The sequence below is a fragment of the Ictidomys tridecemlineatus genome, chromosome 10 (genome assembly GCF_052094955.1).
Source record: "Ictidomys tridecemlineatus isolate mIctTri1 chromosome 10, mIctTri1.hap1, whole genome shotgun sequence".
Lineage (NCBI taxonomy): Eukaryota > Metazoa > Chordata > Mammalia > Rodentia > Sciuridae > Ictidomys > Ictidomys tridecemlineatus.
The window spans coordinates 49,821,987-49,841,805 of NC_135486.1; positions in this window are offsets into that span (position 1 = coordinate 49,821,987).

Here is a 19,819-nt window from a genome sequence, read left to right on the forward strand (position 1 = left end):
ACTAATTGGAAACAAGAATGAATAAATGCATGAAGAAAGCAACCAAGAAACCTATTTAGCCCTGCCGAGAAAATCCTGTGGTGGCGAGTGAGGAAGGAACAGAACTAGTCCAACACTTCAAAGCCAAGTGGGAAAGGGACCAGCAATGAAGCCTAGGAGGAAAGACCACTGCTTGAGTGTATAATTAGGTTGGTGGGAAGAAGGAAACATGGGTGAACCACCAGCACTATAAATTTCACCTTCTGGCTATTTCCTGGTTTCATTCACTTCTCTCCAACTCCATAACTGCCTTCTCAATCAAGGCAACCAGTACCACTCTCTTATGTGAATTCAACAGCCTCCTGCCTTTATTCCCTCCCAGTCCACTGTCCACAGCAGCCAGATTGCCCTTTCTGGTTATATCATCCATATGGCTTAATGACTTTCCATAGACTTCAGCATAAACCAAGTGATCTGACAGGAACTACACATTTTTAAATAATCTCTACATCTTATCTTTCCTTCACTACCCCATTAGCACAAAAGGACAGGGCCATAAGCAAACTTCACGGATCAGCTCAGCTCTTTTATTCAGGAATGAAGTTTCCTGCAGGGATCGGGTGATGCGCCTCTGATGAACCTACTTTCCTGGGTGGAAAATGAGCCACTGGCCAAAGGAGGAGTCTGGTCTTATTTAGGTTCTACAGAGAGGTGATTTAGTGTGTCAGTTTGGGTACTCAGGAATTGGAGGTTGGGGGTTGTGACCGCTTGAGAGGATTTATCTTGGAAGAGATTAATGTTTCCCAGAGACTATCATTCTAGGTTTGATGAAACACTTTCTCCCCACCTGTGGCCAGCATCTGAAAAGGATTTATCTTGAAAGAGATTAAAACTGTCAATGTATGGCTTTCCCAGGCCTCACTATCTTGGGGTTTTTCGTTTTCTATATCTAACATACCCCACCATGTGAACATGGTGTCCTTCCTCTATTTTGCCGTGCTCATTCTCCACTGAATCTTCCCAACCTTGCCCTTTCCATCTGCCTAGTTATTACATATTCTTCAAGATGTGACTCTGCAAAACCTTCCCTGACCTCCAAACCAGAATGGTTACCCTTCTGAGAGTTCTGTAACACCCCATCGTACAACTGAGCACGCTAGACCTCTCTCCTAAACAGCAAGCTCTAAGAAAACGGAGACAATGCCAGTCTTAATCTCTCTATTGGCCATGATTCAACTGGTCACCAATGTTAGCTCTTCACTCACACTAGCTAACACAGGTGGGAATTGATTAGCTCTTAGTGTCCAGGAGTGGAGGCAGTCCCACCTGTGCCCAGGGCCATCAGCTCTCTCTCTTCCCCTACCGGGTCTGATTTTCTCTGTGAATTAATCTTACTCTCTCCTATGACACACAGACTTCCTCCACCATCAGTTCTTATTCTTCCAACCTTGGGATTCAAAATAACAAGGTAGTCTTCCTTACCTGATCTGGAAGAAGAGTCCTGGGAAAGACAGATTCACTTTGCTGGAGGCTGTGCCAGTCCCTCAACAAAGGAACAAGGAACTTGGGGGCAGCCTTGAGTTCTCAGGGAAAAACAGATGGATTGGGCAGTCTCACTGGCCAGGTATGGGTCTGTTACCAGAAGATGGAAAGGACATCCGTGATTGGAAAAATACCTACCACATTCACCTTATATTCCCGGTGCCCAATAAGTGGCGACTGACCCTATAATGTTCAAAGGATTATTTGTTGAATACACCCACATATACCCTGAGTGCATGATACCACATCTGTTCTCTTTGCTGGGGAAAATTTAGTGAAAGTGTGGGATTGCTGCAGCTAATTAGTCAGAAGAAAACAACAATAATAGCAAATGCTTATGTAACTCTTACGGAACTGTTCCAAGTGCGTTGATTTACATCAAGCCACAACAACAGATACTCCTTGGTAATTTGGAGGTTGAAGAGGTGGGAGGAGCAGATAATTGTTGATACTAAAATTAGGTCTCATGAGGGAACTGGGTTGTCCTTGTCCAGAAGTTGCTACAGGACTGGGAAGTGGCTGGACTCTCTGGAGGGTTTCTAAGAAAATAATAAATGTTAAGACCATGATCAGGTCATACCAGGCTTGTTCTTAGGAACCAGATCCTTGTCAGGCAAACAAAGCCTCCCCACACAACAATTCTCCCTTGCACCTCTTATTTTTCCATGTCTTGCTCTGGGTTTCAGAAGAACTGCAAGTGAATGTCCAAAAACTGAACCCCTCTTCCCACTTCTAACCAAGGTCATAGGAAAAATGAGACAGAACAGTAGGAAGAGGGCAATTGAAGTAGACAGTGAATGGAAATTAACCAATTACATTTAATTTTTCATTTTGGCCATAATTATTTATGTATTTATTCATTCATTCAACAAATACTTATTCAGTTTCCACCATGGACAGTTGTGAGTGAAACAACAATGACAAGATATTCCCCATCCTCAATAAGCCCAGTCTGTTGGAAGTCTGCTTTCTTCATCATTTTTTCAGAATGTTGTCGCTTTAGAAATGGGGGACAAGGAGATGGGTGCAGAATACAGTGTCTAAATGGCCATAGAATTCTATTGGGTGACCCACACTCCACTGAACTTGGCTCTGGGCAGCTCTCCTGTGAGTATTGTGTACTTTCTGGCCTATCATCTTTACCCAAGGAATGACTTCAGCCATACACAGATGGCCAGTGATAAAATTCAGCACAAAATAGAAATTCAACAAGCTGAGATAAAGGGCAACTAAAAATGAAACCTCAAAGGATTCTAATTCTGCAACATTTGGCGAAATTCCTGATCTTATTAAGGGAACATGATATGGTTCAAAGAAAGAAATAAAGAAAGAAAGAAGCCCAAACTGATAGCAAGCAGGGGAACATAACAATTTCAATAACTGTCTAAGCCTAGAACAAAATCTTTCATTGGCTCTTGGCTTACTCAAAAAATAGGATGTTTATATACATGTTCCTATAAATTTCTTGGAGAGTTCATCCTTGCACCACCATTAGTTTGTTTACTTATTTGTTAGCTTGTGTGTTTAGAACTTCCTTTTTCCAAGAAAGATTTCAGATTGCAACTACTGTAATACCTTCAAACAGAAATTGAACCAATCTATGTGGTTTTCTTTACCTTCATAAAAAGGGATTTCTACTGAGTGGAGAAAAAATTATCCCAGTAGCAAAGAAGTATAATAGGCTAGTCTGCAAAAATAACATCCAGAAGTCCTCTGAGTCAAATGATATTCAAAATGTACATATTGAAGCCTGGTGTTGGGTGCATGCCTGCAATCCAGTGACTCAGGAGACGGGGCAGGAGAGTTGCCAGTTCAAAGCCAGCCTTAGCAACTTAGAGATGCCCTAAGCAACTTAGTGAGACCCTGTCTCTAAATAAAATATAAGAAAAAGGCTAAGGAGGTGGCTCAGTGGTTAAGCATTCCTGGGTTTAATCCCTGGTACCAATATGTGTGTGTATGTGTGTGTGTGTGTGTGTGTGTGTGTGTGTGTGTGTGTGTGTGTATGTGTGTATAGAAATCACAGTTTTGTAAAGAATACTGTGCCTATGTAAATTCTTAGAGGGAGTTAGATTATTAGTTTTCAAGCTATAAAGTGATGCTGTCAAAGCTGTCAAAGATACTGTTGTGATACAAGAGCATGTCAAGCTTTATGGCAGGAACCATTTATTACAAGAGTTTAGAATGTGACCATGAAATAACCCATTAATAGTGTACCCTTGACCAACAATTGTCACTAGATAATGATAAAAGCACATTATTTTTCGCTAGAAAAGATGATTCTTTTTCTATCTGGATAAGTGTACTAAAGATTTTTTTAGAAAAACTTTATTATTGTAAATCTCTTTCACTCAGAACATTACACCGATAGATTTTGAGGCTTCTTATAGAGATAATGGTCACTGCCTTGGGGACAGGCTAGAAACCATGTCCTTAAATGACAGCAACCCTTCACTGCCAACCCAAATTTCAAGCTTCAATGGCATTTCAGAAGACATAGGAAGTATTAAATGTAAATAAGAAGAAAAATAACTTAGGTTTTAACACTTCTAACTCTATTGCAAGTTTTTCTGAAAGGTAATAGAAATCTCAATTTCAATTTTCAACATTTGGATTTTGTTCAAAGATAATGTTGCAGATGATTTTACTAAACCCTGAGTATCCTTTTGTCCTCCACCAACCTATGCAGGTGGAAATGGACTGGTAGAAATGGACCTGAAGATCAATTATCTATTCCATGAATACTTATGGAGGAACAATTGTATAACGCCATACTAAATGCCAATATTTCAAAGTCCCAGCTGTTAAGGAGCCTCCATGCCAGTAGGAAAATAAGATAATGTTATGTGCAAAATTGAAATAAGAGTATGGGGCTATGTGTTACTAAATGATAAATGGGGAAAGCATTAATAGCTGCTAACTTTCTTGTGTTTTTTTTAAATTTAATTTTATTTTTTTAATTGGTTGTTCACAACATTACAAAGCTCTTGACATATCATATTTCATACATTAGATTCAAGTGGGTTATGAACTCCCAATTTTTACCCCAAATGCAGATTGCAGAATCACGTCGGTTACACATCCACAATTTTACATAATTCCCTATTAGTAACTGTTGTAATAGCTGCTAACTTTCTGAGAAGGAAGGTTAGTCTAGAGAACAGAGAGGTATTGTTGCCTGGTAGAGCCCAATCGCCTGCATTTAAATCCCAATTTGACCTTTGCCAGTCCTTTGACCTCAAGCAAGTTACTTCACTTCTCTCTGCCTCAATGTCCTGATCTGTAATGAGCAAAGAGGATGCAGGTAGATAATGTAGAAGCAAAAACTGACACTTGGCCTTGTTTCCATGTGACTAAGGTTTTACATTCCATAATCAGGGGGAAAAAAACCAGTACCTTGTGATTCATAGATAAATCTAAAATAACAATCACCCTGATTCTCTTTCCATGAATAATTAAGTCCTCTATAGTTCTCATAAACTCCCTTTTATCTCTAAAAAAGCTTATCTCTTTTTTGTTGTTGTTATGTTGGTATCTGAACATGTCATAACTTTTTGTGAAAATGATAATCATGTGGGAAAGTTGTTGCTTTTTCACCCTAAAAAAATATGTTAATTCTAAAGCCAGGCACATTGGCACACACCTGTAATTCCAGTGGCTCAGGAGGCTGAGACAGGAGGATCACGAGTTCAAAGCCAGCCTCTTGCAAAAGCAAGACACTAGACAACTCAGTGAGACCCTGTCTCTAAGAGAATACAAAATAGGGCTGGGGATGTGGCTCAGTGGTCGAGTGCCCCTGTGTTCAAATCCCTGGTAAATACCCGCACCCACCCCCTGGCCCGAAAAAAAGATATATCAATTCTATAACCTTAACAATTTTTAGGTTTGGGCCCTTTAAATCCTTCTGTATGTATTTGGCAAACAAGGCTTCTGAAGTCTGACTCTCCCACATTCTTTGCCAGTCGATTTTCTGTTTCCTTTTCTAGATGTTCTGTCTGAGTCTCTTTTTGGCAGTAATCATACCTACCTCCTAAAGCTGTTGGAAGGATTAGCTGAGTAAATATTTATAAAGCACTTAGCACAGTATGGGGCTTTTGTTAAGTCATGAAATGGCACAGTATGAGAAGACTTCCCAGAGAAGGGCAAACTTGACTTGGTGGAGGGAAATCATTTAGAAGGAGAGAGGGACTGGTATGAGGGTAAAGATGTGAAGAAGCAATTGAAGAGCAGAGAGGCCACCTCCTTGGATGGGAACAAAAGACCGTGTGGTGAGAGAGAGAGAGAGAGGGGGTGGGGGGAGAACGAACCCAAGGGAGTGTCCCGTTTTGAATCATACATTGAAGGGCCTGTTCTTGTTGAGGAAAATAATAGGGAGTGAGGGACACTTTTATATTCAGTGTCACGACATGGCCACAACTCTGCCAGAAGAAATCTTTTCTTCCAAAAATGCCTTCAAGGCCAGTACCACCATTATCATGAATCACTGAAGCTTAACTTTTCTCTTGCCAGTTGCCTACTGCTGCTGCTGCTGCTGAAAATGGATCTCAGCGTGGCTTCCTGCCCACTCCGCCAACCCCGCTAATGTCAGGGGCTGCTGGGTCCTGGCAGTCTGCTTGGAGGCCACAGCTGAAGTTATTTTGTAAACCAATTAGAGAAGCCACAGTGAGCTTCTTCAGTAGGTTCTAATGGCTTTTTGTTTCTGCCCATCCTATTTGAGGTCAAGCCACTTCAGATCAGCAAATAATTGCTGCTAGCACACTGTGTCGTGTCCAGCCTTCCTTCAGTTCCTTTAGAACTCCCCCTCCACTGATCATGAATCTAGAAGTGGAACATGTGATCTAGAAGAACAAGAACAAAGCTCAAAACCTCATCCTACCTGGTAGGATTTGGGTGAGAGACCATAAAGGCCCACATGTCAAAGATTTGGTCCCCGGGGTGTTATTAGGAGGTGATGGAACCTTCAAGAGGTGAAACCCATTGGATGTCTTCTGGTCACATGAAGGTGTGCCCTCCAAGGGGATATTTGGACCCTTCTTCTCTATTTTCACTTCACCTCCCTGCCATGAGGTGATCAGCTTCCTCCAACACACAGTCCCGCCATGATGTACTTTCTCATCACAGGTCCAAAAGCAATGGGCCAATTGACCATGGACTAAAACCTCCAAACTTGTGAGCCAAAGCAAACCTTTTCTCTTTTTGCATTGATTATATCAGGTATTTTGTTATAGTAATACAAAGCAGATTAGCATACTATGTAACTTCAAAATATACTACAAAGCATAGTAATGACAACATACATGGTACTGGCATAATAACCGACACGTAGACCAATGGAACTACACTGAGAGCCTGCAAATAAACCTGCACATTTATGGTAAATTGATTTTCAAAACAGGTATTAAGAAAACAATGGGTAAAAGGATAACCTGTTCAATAAATAGTAATGCGAAAACTGGATATCTACATGCAGAAGGATCTCATTCCATACACAGAGATCAACTCAAAATGGATCAAAGACTCTAACATCTGTCTAGGCAATGATTATTTGGATATGTCACCCAAAAAACACAGGCAATAAAAACAAAAATAGAGAAATTGGATTATATCAAACAAACAAAAAAAAACCTTCTACACAGCAAAGGAAACAATCAACAGAGTGAGAGACAGCCAGTAGAAAGGGATAATATATTTGTAAAACATCTGATAAGTAGTTAATATCCAACATATATAAGAAACTCAGACAATTCAATAGCAAGAAAACATAACTTATTTTTTAATAGGCATAATATCTGAACTGATATTTTTCAAAAAAGACATACAGAGGCTGGGGTTGTGGCTCAGTGGTACAACGCTCCCCAAGCATGTATGAGGCCCTGGATTCAATCCTCAGCACCACATAAAAATAAGTAAGTGAAAAAAGACATACAGCTAGGCTCAGTAGTGCATGCCTGTAATCCCAGTTATTTGGGAGGCTGAGGCAGGAGGATTGCAAGTTCAAGATCAGCCTGGGCAACTTCACAAGACCCTGTGTCAAAATAAAAAATAAATAAAAGGCCTGGGAATATAATTCAGTGGTAAAGCACCCTTGAGTTCAGGTATTAAGAAAACACACACACACAGCCAAAAGATATATCAAAAAATGTTTCACATTACTAATCATCAAGAAAATTCAAATTAAAGCTATAATGAAATACCATCTCACAGCTGTTAGGTTGGCAATTATCAAAATGATGAAAAAAATCTAATAGTCCCATATCTTAGCCATATAATAATTTTTTTGTTCTTTTTGCTGTAGAAAAAAAAAGGATGAAGGATAACAAGGGTTGGTGAGGATGTGAATAAAAGGGAACACTAGTATACTGTTGCTGGGAACATCAATTAGTATGGCCATTTTGGAAAAGAGTATAGAGGTTCTTCAAAAGTTAAAAATAGAACTACAATATGATCAAGCAATCCCACTATTGAATATTCCAAGAAAATGAAATAAATGTGTTAAAGACATATCTACCCTCCCATGTTCATTGCATGCTACTCACAATAAACAAAGAATCAATGATGATGAATGAATAAAAGAAAATATAGACTATATGCACAATGAAATATTAGTCAGGCTTTAAAAAGGAGCTTCTGTCATTTGTCATGAATGGACTGGGAAGACAATATGCTAAGTGAAATAAAGCCAGACAAAGAAAGATAAATACCATACAATCTCACTTATATATGAGATCTAATAGCATTGAAGTGGAGAGTAGAATGGTGATTACAAGGATTTGGAGTTTGGGGGCCAGGAAGATATTAATCAAAGGATACAAGATACATGAAGATAGGAAGAATAAGTCCAAGAGATCTATTATATAACAAGGTGACCAAAATCAAAATCAATGTGTTGTATTTTGAAAATTGCTGAAAATAGATTTTGAATGCTCTTACCACAAATAATGATAAATCACTCACAATGGACCCATTTCACAACATATACATATTTCAAAACTGCACATTGTATACCATAAATATGCACAATTTTATTTGGGAATTTAGCAAAAAAAGCATTTTTTTGGAACTGACTTATGGACCATTCAGAGAGTATTACAAACATTTTGCAAACATTGGTTTGACACCTAATTCCCCTTTGCCTTTATATTTTCTATCCCCTTGATTCTATACTACCTTCTAACTTTTAAAAAATCAATGGAACATGTGCAGGAAATCCAAAGATTTTTTAATTTTCCTGCCAGTTAGAAGAACTGCCTGCCAAAATCTTTGATTCCCACCAGAATCTTCTAATCTCAATTTTTTTCTGCATCTGCAAAGGAGTCCATAGTTTTGTGGTTGTGCTTTAGGGAATGTTATTATTTACCTATAGCAGTTCCAATTGCTAGATTAAATCATTTAATTGGCATGGTGCTGGGAAAAGAGCATTGGATTCTTATCCTCACCTCAATTCATGGCATGCTCTCAAATAAGATCTACACTCACTGAATTTGATTTTTTTCACCTGTAAAACAGAAGGGTAGAACTTGTATAGACAATATCTAAGGTTCTTTCCAACATTAAAATTCCATAACTTATTATCTCACGTGTATCTAATCAGTAAAGATGCCCTAAGACTTCCATCTCACTCCAGTAAGAATGGCAGTTTTTAAGAAAACAAACAACAATAAGTGTTAGTGAGGAGGTGGGGGAAAAGGTACACTCATACATTGCTGGTGGGACTGCAAATTGGTGCAACTGCTCTGGAAAGCAGTATGGAGATTCCTCAGAAAACTTGGAAGGGAACCACCATTTGACCCAGCTGTCCCACTCCTTGGTCTATACTCAAAGAACTTAAAATCAGCATACTATAGTGACAAAGCCACATCAATGTTTATAGCAGCTCAATTCACAATAGCTAAATTATAGAATCAGCCTAAGTGCCCTTCAGCAGATGAATACATAAAGAAAATGGGATACACACACACACACACACACACACACAATGGAATATTACTAAGGCATAAAAAGAATGAAACCATGGCATTTGCAGGTAAATGAGTGGAGCTGGAGAATAACATGCTAAGGGAAATAAGCCAATCCCCAAAACCCAAAGGCTGAATGTTTTCTCTGATATGTGATGCTGATCCATAATGGGGAGGGCCTAAAGAAGAATGGAAGAACTTTGGACTGGGTAGAAAGGAGTGAGGGGAGGGGAGAGCATAAAGGGGTGGAATGAGTCAGACATTATTACCTTATGTGCATGCATGATTGCATGATTCTGCATCTTGTACAGCCAGAGGAATGAGAATCTGTGCTTCATTTGTGTACCTAATGTCAAAATGCATTCTGCCAGCATGTATGACTAATTAGGACAAATTTTAAAAAATAGTTATTTTGAAACAAACTCATTAAAGGATACCTTAAGTATTTTTAAAAAATTCCCTAAGTCACCAAACTCTGTGGACTAAACTGTTTGTGATAGAAAACCCCTGATTTGACTCCCAATGTCCCTCACCTCCCTCCTATGTCCATGCTCTTCTGTAATCTCCTCCCTTTCAATGTGGGCTGGACGCAGCATCTTGTTTCTAACTGATAGAATACAACAAAAGCAATGAGATGTCACTTTGCTGATTAAGTGCAAGGCTGCAAAACTAAGTGATTCTAACTTGATGCTAACCACCTGGAGTTAAAGCAGACACATAGATTTAAGGACACAGTCCCCAACAATATCTGCACATCAGAAACCAGACCCAAGTTTTGGGGATTCCGCAGGCCACTGGCATTTCAGAGCAACTATCTACAAATTTGGGGAGTTTTCACAGTCTCCTCAGGTTCAAAAGTTCACTAGAACAACTCACATAACTCAGGAAAATGCAATACTTACAAATTATAGTTTTATTGTAAAGAATACAAATTAGGACCACCAAATGCAGAAACACATAGGGCAAGATTGGGAAGGGTCCCACATGCATAGTTTCCATGCCCTCTCCCTGTGGATTCAGGACACACCATGTTCCTGACACATCAATATGTTCACCAACCAGGAAATGTATACAAACTTCAATGTCCAGAGACTTTATTGACATTTCAGTATGTAGGTAAGATTGAATGAATCATTGGTCATGTGGTATGATTGAATTCAATCTCCAACCTCATCCACTCTCCATCCAGAGGTCAAGTTAGAAGTTTCAACCCTCTAATCACATGGTTGGTTTTTCAAGCATAGCAACCACTATCCTGAAACTGTATAAACCCCATCATGAGTCATCATGTTAACACAAACTCAGGTGTGGTTGAGGGGCTAATGATGAATAACAAACACATTCCTATGACCCAGGAAATTCCAAAGATTTAGAGGTTATTTCCCCTGAACCAGAAGCAAAATTAAGACAAATTCTGCACCTTTCAACGTTAAAACATTACCAGACTGTGACCTTTGTCTTGCTAGTAGAATGCCCCTCATATTGACCTTGATGAAGCACGTGAGATGGTACTGAAGCTCTCAGGTGAAAATGCTGGAGGAGCTGAATTTCTTCAACAACTCCATGAGTTATGTTGGAAGTGGCTTTTTCCCCAGTTGAGCCTTCAGATGAGGAATTCTGCAGATTTATGAGGAATTCTGAAGCAGAGAACCCAGCCTAGCTCATCCTGTGTCCCTAAATCATGGTAACTTTGAAATCATGAACATAAATTGTTTTAATCTGCTAAATTTTGAGGTAATCTATTACATAGCAAAACATACACACACACACACACACACACAACTAATGTATTGACCACATTATGACCAAAAGCCAGTGATGTCCCAAACACAGATAACCTAGAAGATTAACCGATGGATCTCCTATAGAAATATTTAGTAAATGACAAAATAAAATGGATGTGTTAAGGAGAAAACTACTACCAACTGGAACTTCTTGTCTTAGAAACAAAGTTGAAATTGCTTGGCAATAAATCCTAAAAGCTAACAATGTTCATTTTAAGCTGTGTGCCAGGCATGGTTCTAAGTATTTTGTTTATAGTCTCTCATTTAATTCTCACAGAAATTCTATAAAGGAGTTATCTTTATGAATCCTATTGTAGATTAGGAAACTGAGGCACAGAATTAAATGGCTTAACCTAGCTCAAGTAAGAAGTTAATAGAGTGAAGATTTGAACCCTCAGTGGCCAGAACACAACCAATGCATTAAAACATTACCTACCACACATTTCCTCCAATAAAAACTCAAACTGTAAAAAGTGAATTGCCTGTTAAACTGGTTAAGGGTCCATATTCTTATTAAAAAGAATTGCTCCCCCTCAAGTTTTTAACTACTTATTTATGTGACATTGTTTACAAAGATATTATAAAGCATCAAATTATTCTACAATACCCCATGATATCTTATAATCAAAATAAAACCAAGGACTAAATCAAAATAAAGAAAATATAAAGATAGAGGGGGAAAAAGAATGAAGCTTGGAACAAATTGAGAGCTACAAAGTCTTTTTTCATTGGGCAACAATGAAAAACCACAAACTTAACTCTGAATGTTCAAAGTTCCAGTACAAAGAAAAAGTATATATGGTCAATTTTACATGATGCATAGTCATCTCAAAAGATTAAAGCAATTAGTTGCATAGGACAAGAATAATCATTTCTACTTGAAACCAAAGGAAAATTTTTCTTGTATGCTCTCACAAAGGAAATACTATGCAATATAGTTCTGACCCACCTCAAGCACATAGGAGGCTAAACAGTGCTTCTCAGCTTTCTGCTGATGGCTCAGCTCATGCACAGATTAACTAGAAATGCCTCGCCTCTCCTTTTTTTCCTTTTCTAATTTCTCAAAATAAATTTTTTAGTTCCTCCTACTCTCTGGTACCTTCTCTTCTGTCATTAGAGCATGGTGACAAAGACCGAAATTCAGAGCTGAAAGTGAAGACCAAATACAAAATCACTCTTCCAATTATGGTTCTCATAAAGAGTAAGAAGACAGGGAGGGAAAAGAGGACCTAGTGCCCTAAATAAATAAATTGCTTCCTTCTTATTGTCAGCTAACTCTCCTCCAAAGTTATAGGCCCTGTGTTCTGCTATCCTGCCAGTCAAGTTTTAAATTTGCTCTTATGAAACAGTAGATTCCAGCATATATCTTCTCCTTTTACAGTTGCAATAAGATTCTTTTTAATCTCTTTGCTGTGAAATCTTAATCCTCCAACACTATCTTCAACAGCCAAGCTGGGAAACGTCCTACCCTGTGCAGCTATTTGAAGTCTCTGGCCAACCTATTTGAATGCTCATTATTTCCTGGATCCCAATGACCTTATAAATGAAGCTATTATATGATTATGGAAGAACTGTTAAAAATAATATCAGGAAGCCAGGGGATATAAAACAAAGACATGAGTAATTGCTTTGGTCTGTGATCGTTAAATGTTTGGTATCCATAAAAGGCAAAGCACTTAAAGTGGGGCAGGATGAGGCAAAACACTACCCAACTTCTTCCCAGAGTGCCCTTTTGCAGATTGGTGCATATGGTTAGCCTTCTGATCTGCATGTGATTATTAGACTAGACAAGTGATTCTCAAAGGTAAGTTTTGTTTTGTTTTTTTTTTGGGGGGGGGAGTACTGAAACCACTGACCCAGCCCTTTTTTATATTTTTCTTAAAGATAGGATCTCCTTAAGTTGCTTAGGACCTCACTAAATTACTGAGGCTAGCTTTAAACCCACAATCCTCCTGCCTCAACCTCCCGAGCTACTGGGGTTACAGGCATGCACCACTGCATCCAGCTGGAGGATATGGATTATCCCTCTCCCCACCTGAGAGGGATTTATCAGAATCTAGAGAAGTGAACTCTGGAAATCACATTACCTTATAATATTTTGCATTGGGAAAAAAGGAAAATGCTTATTTTAGTTGCCAAAACTTATAAAAGTAGTGCTCAACAAGATCAGAGAATATGGAGAACAGGTGAATCTCAAGAGCACTTATCTGTAGGGTATATAAAGAACTCAAAAAGCTAAACACCAAAAAAACAAATAACCCAATCAAAAAATGGGCCAAGGACCTGAACAGACACTTGACAGAAGAAATACAAATGGTCAACAAATATATGAAAAAAATGTTCATCATCACTAGCAATTAGAGAAATGCAAATCAAAACTACTCTAAGATTTCATCTCACTCCAGTAAGAATGGCAGCTATTTTTAGTACAAATAACAATAAGTGTTAGTGAGGATGTGAGGAAAAAGGCACACTCATACATTGTTGTTTGGACTGCAAATTGGTGCAGTCAATATGGAAAGCAGTATGGAGATTCCTTTGAAAATTGGGAATGGAACCATCATTTGACCCAGTTATCCCACTCCTTGGTCTATACCCAAAGGACTTAAAATGGCATACTATAGGACACAGCCACATCAATATTTATAGCAGCACAATTCACAATAGTTAAATTGTGGAACCAACCTAGATGCCCTTCAGTAGATGAATGATAAAAAAATATATATATGGCATTTATACATAATGGAATATTACTCAGCAATAAAAGAGAATAAAATCATGACATTTGCAGGGAAATGGATGGAGTTGGAGAAGATAATGTTAAGTAAAGTTAACCAATCCCAAAAAAAACAAATGCTGAATGTTTTCTCTGATATAAGGAGGCTCATTCATAGTGTGGTAGGGAGGGGGAGCATGGGAGAAATAGACAAACTCTAGATAGGGCAGAGGAGTGGGAGGGGAACGGAAGGGGCATGAGTTAGAAGTAATGTTCATCATTATCTGAAGTACATGTGTGAAGACATGAATTGGTGTGAATATACTTTGTATACAAAAAATGTTTAATAATCATGGTAACAGAGAAAATCAAATTAAAAATTTGCCATAAATATTAAAAAAAGAAAACCATTATGTCAGACAATGGACTGCCTGATTCAGTTTTCATTCTCCCAGTATTTATGATTTCTTTTGTATAATCTCTAGGACAAATAAATCTAATCCATGGTGATGGAATAATATTAAGTGGTTGCTTGGGACAGGGGGTGGGAAATGAAGATCAACGGGAAAGGGGCACAAGGGACCCTTTAGGGAAATGGAAGTGGTCTTTATCTTGTTTGGGATGGCATGAGCATATATATTTAATATCACATATCACACTACCCAATTAAAATGTGTGCATTTTGTTATATGCAAATTATACGCCCATAAAGTTTATTTCAAAAGGAAATGTAACATGTTAAAAACTGAATTTGTGGTACCCTTCACACCAAAATCACTCCTCCTGGGCTTCCCTACCTCAGGAAATGTCAACTCCATCCTTTCATTTGCGCAGATCTTAAAGTCATCTTTGATTCCTCTTCATTTTGTCTATAATTCCTTTATTTTCATCTACGTATGGTGCTTGTATGTCTCCTTTGCTCAAAACCCTGTTAACAGTGTCCTTGATCATTCAGGATAAATTCCAAAGTGCTTACACAGCCTCCAGGACACTCCATGATCTTTCCCCAGTCCTCTTCCCACATAGAAATAGTCTCCCTTTTCTCCACACACATACCTGCCTTTTGCTTTTACACTTACCCTCCTCACTCACTAGGCTCCAGGCCCGCTCTCCTCTATGCTGTGTTTGTTTTGTTTTGTTTGGGGATACCAGGGGTCAAACCCAGGGATACTTAACCACTGTGCCATATCCCTGGCCCTTTTTATTTTTTATTTTGAGATAGGTTCTTGCTAAGTTGTTGAGGCTGGCCTTGAACTTACAATCCTCCTGCCTCGGCCTCCCATGCACACTTCTCCCTCAGGAGCTTTGACTTGTACCTTTGCCTTTGATTGACATTCTTCCAAATATCCTAAAGCCTCATCAGAAAGGCCATCACTGACTGCCCTACAGAATAGTGTTCCCTGTCAATCTTTATCACTTGATCCTACTTTTTTCCTCATTATAATAATCACCACCATCTTACATATTACACTTTGGGGTTCTTTTCCTCTCCTAACTAGAATTTATTTATTTTTATATATTTTGGTCACTGATATATTCTAAGAGCCTAGAACAATACCTGGGATGTTTAAAATGATTAATACACTTTTGCCCAAGGAGTCCATTTTTCTTTCCTTTCAAGTCTGAAATCAATCTTAAAATTGACATGACTTGGGTTGGGGCTGTAGCTCAGTGGCAGATCGCTTGCCTAGCATGTGTGAGGCACTGGGTTTGATCTTAGCACCACATAAAGATAAATAAAATAAAGGCATTCTGTCCATCTACCACTACAAAATTGACATGACTTTTCCATCCCTTAGTCTCTCCTCATTAAATGGACTCATCAGTCACCTGTTGCTCCCAAACCTAGGAATCAGCTTTGATTCCTCTCCTCACCTCATCTCTCACACTCAATCCATCAATCCTTTTAGATCCATCTCCAAAATATAACCTTAATCCATCTATTTCTCTTATATTTCTACTGCCACCATCCTAGTCCAAAACAACATTATCTCTGCCCTGAATTATTAAGAGTCACTTGAATGCAAGTGGTCCAAATGTCCATGTTCCCACTCCTACTATATGGCTTTCTCTAGCTTGTACCTAGGACCTCATGGGGGAGTTCCCTAAGATCATTAAACAGAGAAAGACAAAATTCAGGCCTAGTTTACCTCTGGTTCTGCATGAGTAAGTGGATAGCAACAGCATTATACATTCTTTCTAGGATATCCCCAGGGGACAGAGGTGAAGGAAGATGCAGAACTTCAAGTTATATGCCAGCCTGTACACTTTGCTAAAGAAGAAATGGCTAGACCTACAATATATAATGAGATATATAATGATATATATATATAATGAGATTATATATATATCCAATGATTTGGCTAGTTGATCAAGAACTTGGCAAGAATATGATGGGAAAATTGGTGCAAGGAATATTGGGAAAGAGGTATGTGAATAGACTTTTCTGAATGGATCAAAAAGAAAAAAAGTGGAGATATTGTGTTCCATGGGAATGTTCACCAAAAATTGACTTCAACAAAGGAAAATTTTAATAATCAAGAGGATAGGTTGACTTGTTCTGTGGCCACGAGTTGGTATCTTTTCCCAGTCACCCTGTCATTGCTCAGTGGGCTCATGAACAAAGTATGTATGTCAGCAGGGGTAGAAGTTATGCCTGAGCTCAGCAAGTGGGACTTGCTTTCACCAAGGCTGTCCTGGTTATAGCCACTGCTGAGTGCCCAATCTGCCAGCAGTGGAGACAACACTGAATCCCTGATATGGCACCATTCCCCAGAGTGACCAGCCAGTGGCCTGGTGGCAGGTTGATTATATTGGACCACTTTCATCAGGGGAGCAACAGTATTTTTTTTTTCTTATCAGAAGAGACACTTACACTAAATATGAATTTCCCTTTGGGTCACAGTGCAACTTTACCTCTTCATTACCACCCTCCAAGATCATATAATATGAATTACACTTCACATGCATCTTGTTACACTCAATGTCATTGCTATCTAAAATTACCTCATTTCATTTGTACAATCATTTACTGTCCATTTTGTTCCACAATAAGTTTCATAAGAACTCTTATCTTTTGCTCTCTACTGCCCCTTGACTAAGAACTACTTAGTAACTTTTTTATATCTTTATTTTATTTTGTTATTTTTATATGGTGCTGAGGATCAAAAAGTTACTAAACAGTTATAGAAGCCGGGTTTGTAGCTCAGTGGTAGAGTGCTTGCCTCACACAAACCTGGCTCCTATAACTGCTTAGTAACTTTTATATAAGAGGTACTCCCAGGGGCTGGGGTTGTTGCTCAGCACTGGGTTCGATCCTCAGCACCACATAAAAATAAAATAAAGGTATTGTGTCCAACAACAACTAAAAACAAACATTTAAATAAAGAGGTACTCACAAAATAATTATCACACAAATAAAGGAAAATGCACTTTTAAATATAAAAAGATGGAGGAGATTTATTATGGAAACTTTGCGAGCATATTTAAACGAAACTAATAGCTGGGTAGAGTGGTGTACACCTGTAATCCTAACTACTTGGGAAGCTGAGGCAGGAGAATGGCAAGTTTGAGGCCAACCTCAGCTACTTAGCAAGACCCTGTCTCAAAAGAGAAAATAAAAAGAGCTGGGAATTTAGCTCAATGGTAGCATCACTGGGTTAAACCCCCAGTACAAAAGAAAGAAAAGAAGGAAGGAAGGGAGGAAGGGAAGGAGGAAGGAAGAGGAAAATGACAAAAATAAAAACTAGTTGACTGATTTCCAGCAGGGGTAAAATATTTTGCATTTCAATATTAACCATTTGACCTTAAAAAGTTCAAACTCTTTGATTCATTAGTATCATGCCTGAGGAATCATTGAAAAAAAATTACAGTAAAATGTCTAAGTATAAACTCTTTATTACATTGTCTATACGGTAACAAAAAATTAAAAACACCTCTGTGTTAAACACTTGGTAAATGGCTAGGCAAGTTGTAGACATTTAACATTAAAATTACCAACTGCCATGGTCTAAATGTTTGGGTCCCTTTAAAAGTCATATGCTGAGGGACTGGGATTGTAGCTCAGTGGTAGAGTGCTTGCCTCCCACATGTGAGGCACTGGGTTCAATCCTCAGCACCAAATAAAAACAAATAAATAAATAAATAAAGATATTGTGTCTATCTACAACCAAAAAAAGAAAAATTTTAAAAAAGTCATATGTTGGGCTGGGGATGTGGCTCAAGTGGTAGCATGCTCGGCTGGCATGCATGTGGCCCGGGTTCCATCCTCAGCACCATATACAAACAAAGATGTTGTGTCCGCCGAAAACTAAAAAAATAAATATTAAAAATTCTCTCTTAAAAAAAAAGTCATATGTTGAAACCTAATCTTCAAAGTATTAAGTATTTGGGAGCTTTAAGAGGTAATTAGGTCATGAGGGTAGAGCCCTCAGGAGCAGCATTAGTAGTCTTATAAAAGAGGCCCAAGAGAACTCATTTGTCCTTTTCACTGTGTGAGAACACAGAAAGACAGCATCATCTATGAAATAGAATAAGCTGTCCCCAGACCCTGAATATGCTGACATCTTGATCTTGGAATTTTGAGCCTCTGAAACTATGAGCAACAAGTTTCTGTTGTTTACAAACCACCCAGTTTATGGTACGTTAGTTATAACAGCCTGACTGGACTAAGTTACCAACCTTATATGATATCAAGGGGAAAATGTTTCTGGTATGTTGTGTTTTTAAAAAGCAGAATCTAAATTTATATATTACAAACATGTAAAATATGAGTTTAGCACATAAAGAATTGCAGAAAAGGGAAACATCTATATTAGAATGGCAGAAACATAGGAAACTTATGTTTTTAAATTGTTCTTCATGCTGATTCATAAATTTTTATAAGAAAAATTTTGTACCAAACAAAATGATGTATTTTCTCAGATTTGGAGGCCACTATTCAACTTGAAGACAATTTTCCAGAACTTCTAGTACATAAGAATTTCTTGACATTCAAGATAAGTTCCCTGGACCCACCCAACCAGATCCACTGAATCCAAATCTCCAGGGAGGTACCCAAGAATCTTTTAATAAGCACAGATGAGTTAACAACCACTAATTTAGGGCAACAAATGACGTCATTGTAACTTAAAAGAGTCAATGTAATTTTCAGTCCACCAATTGATTTGCTCCCATAAGTACATGTTTCTCATTCCTCCTTATTCTCTCTTATTAAAAGCCTCGACCTAGTTCTTGCAAAAGCTCACAAGGTAGCAATGTTCTCAAGTAATGCATGGTAACAGAAAAGAAATCTGGAGCCTGACCTGGGTTACTCAGTGAATTACAGGTAGAGAGTAGACCAAGATATTGTTTATGCCACCTGGAGTCAGAAAGAAGGAAACTAAATTTTTTAAGCAGCATTAAAGTGATTGCAATGATACATTGGGGAGAGGGCAATGATTGAAGAAGGAAGTAAGTGAGAATACAAATTTTATTTTCAAAGGTGACAGTTGCTTCTTTCTTTCAGAGATGACAGTGTCTCAAGAAGCTCAGAAGCTGAGCAGGAGGGTGTGCATCTAGCTCTTTAAAGGCCTTCCTTCTCTAATCTATATGCACATCTGAGCCACAGTTGTTAACTCCAGAGCCCCATTTTTCATTCAGAAATATTTCAGACACCTCAGGTCTACAGCCCTGGTCATTTCATTTTCTCCAAACACTTGTCTCATTCCATGGCTCCAGTTCTGCAATCCACCCTTCAGCTCTTGGCATCTCCTATTGTGACATGTGATGAACTGGCTTTGCTTGACTCTGCTTTCACATCCTAATCTGGCTCTCGTGTGCTCCTGTTGCACCTGCTTACAATACTG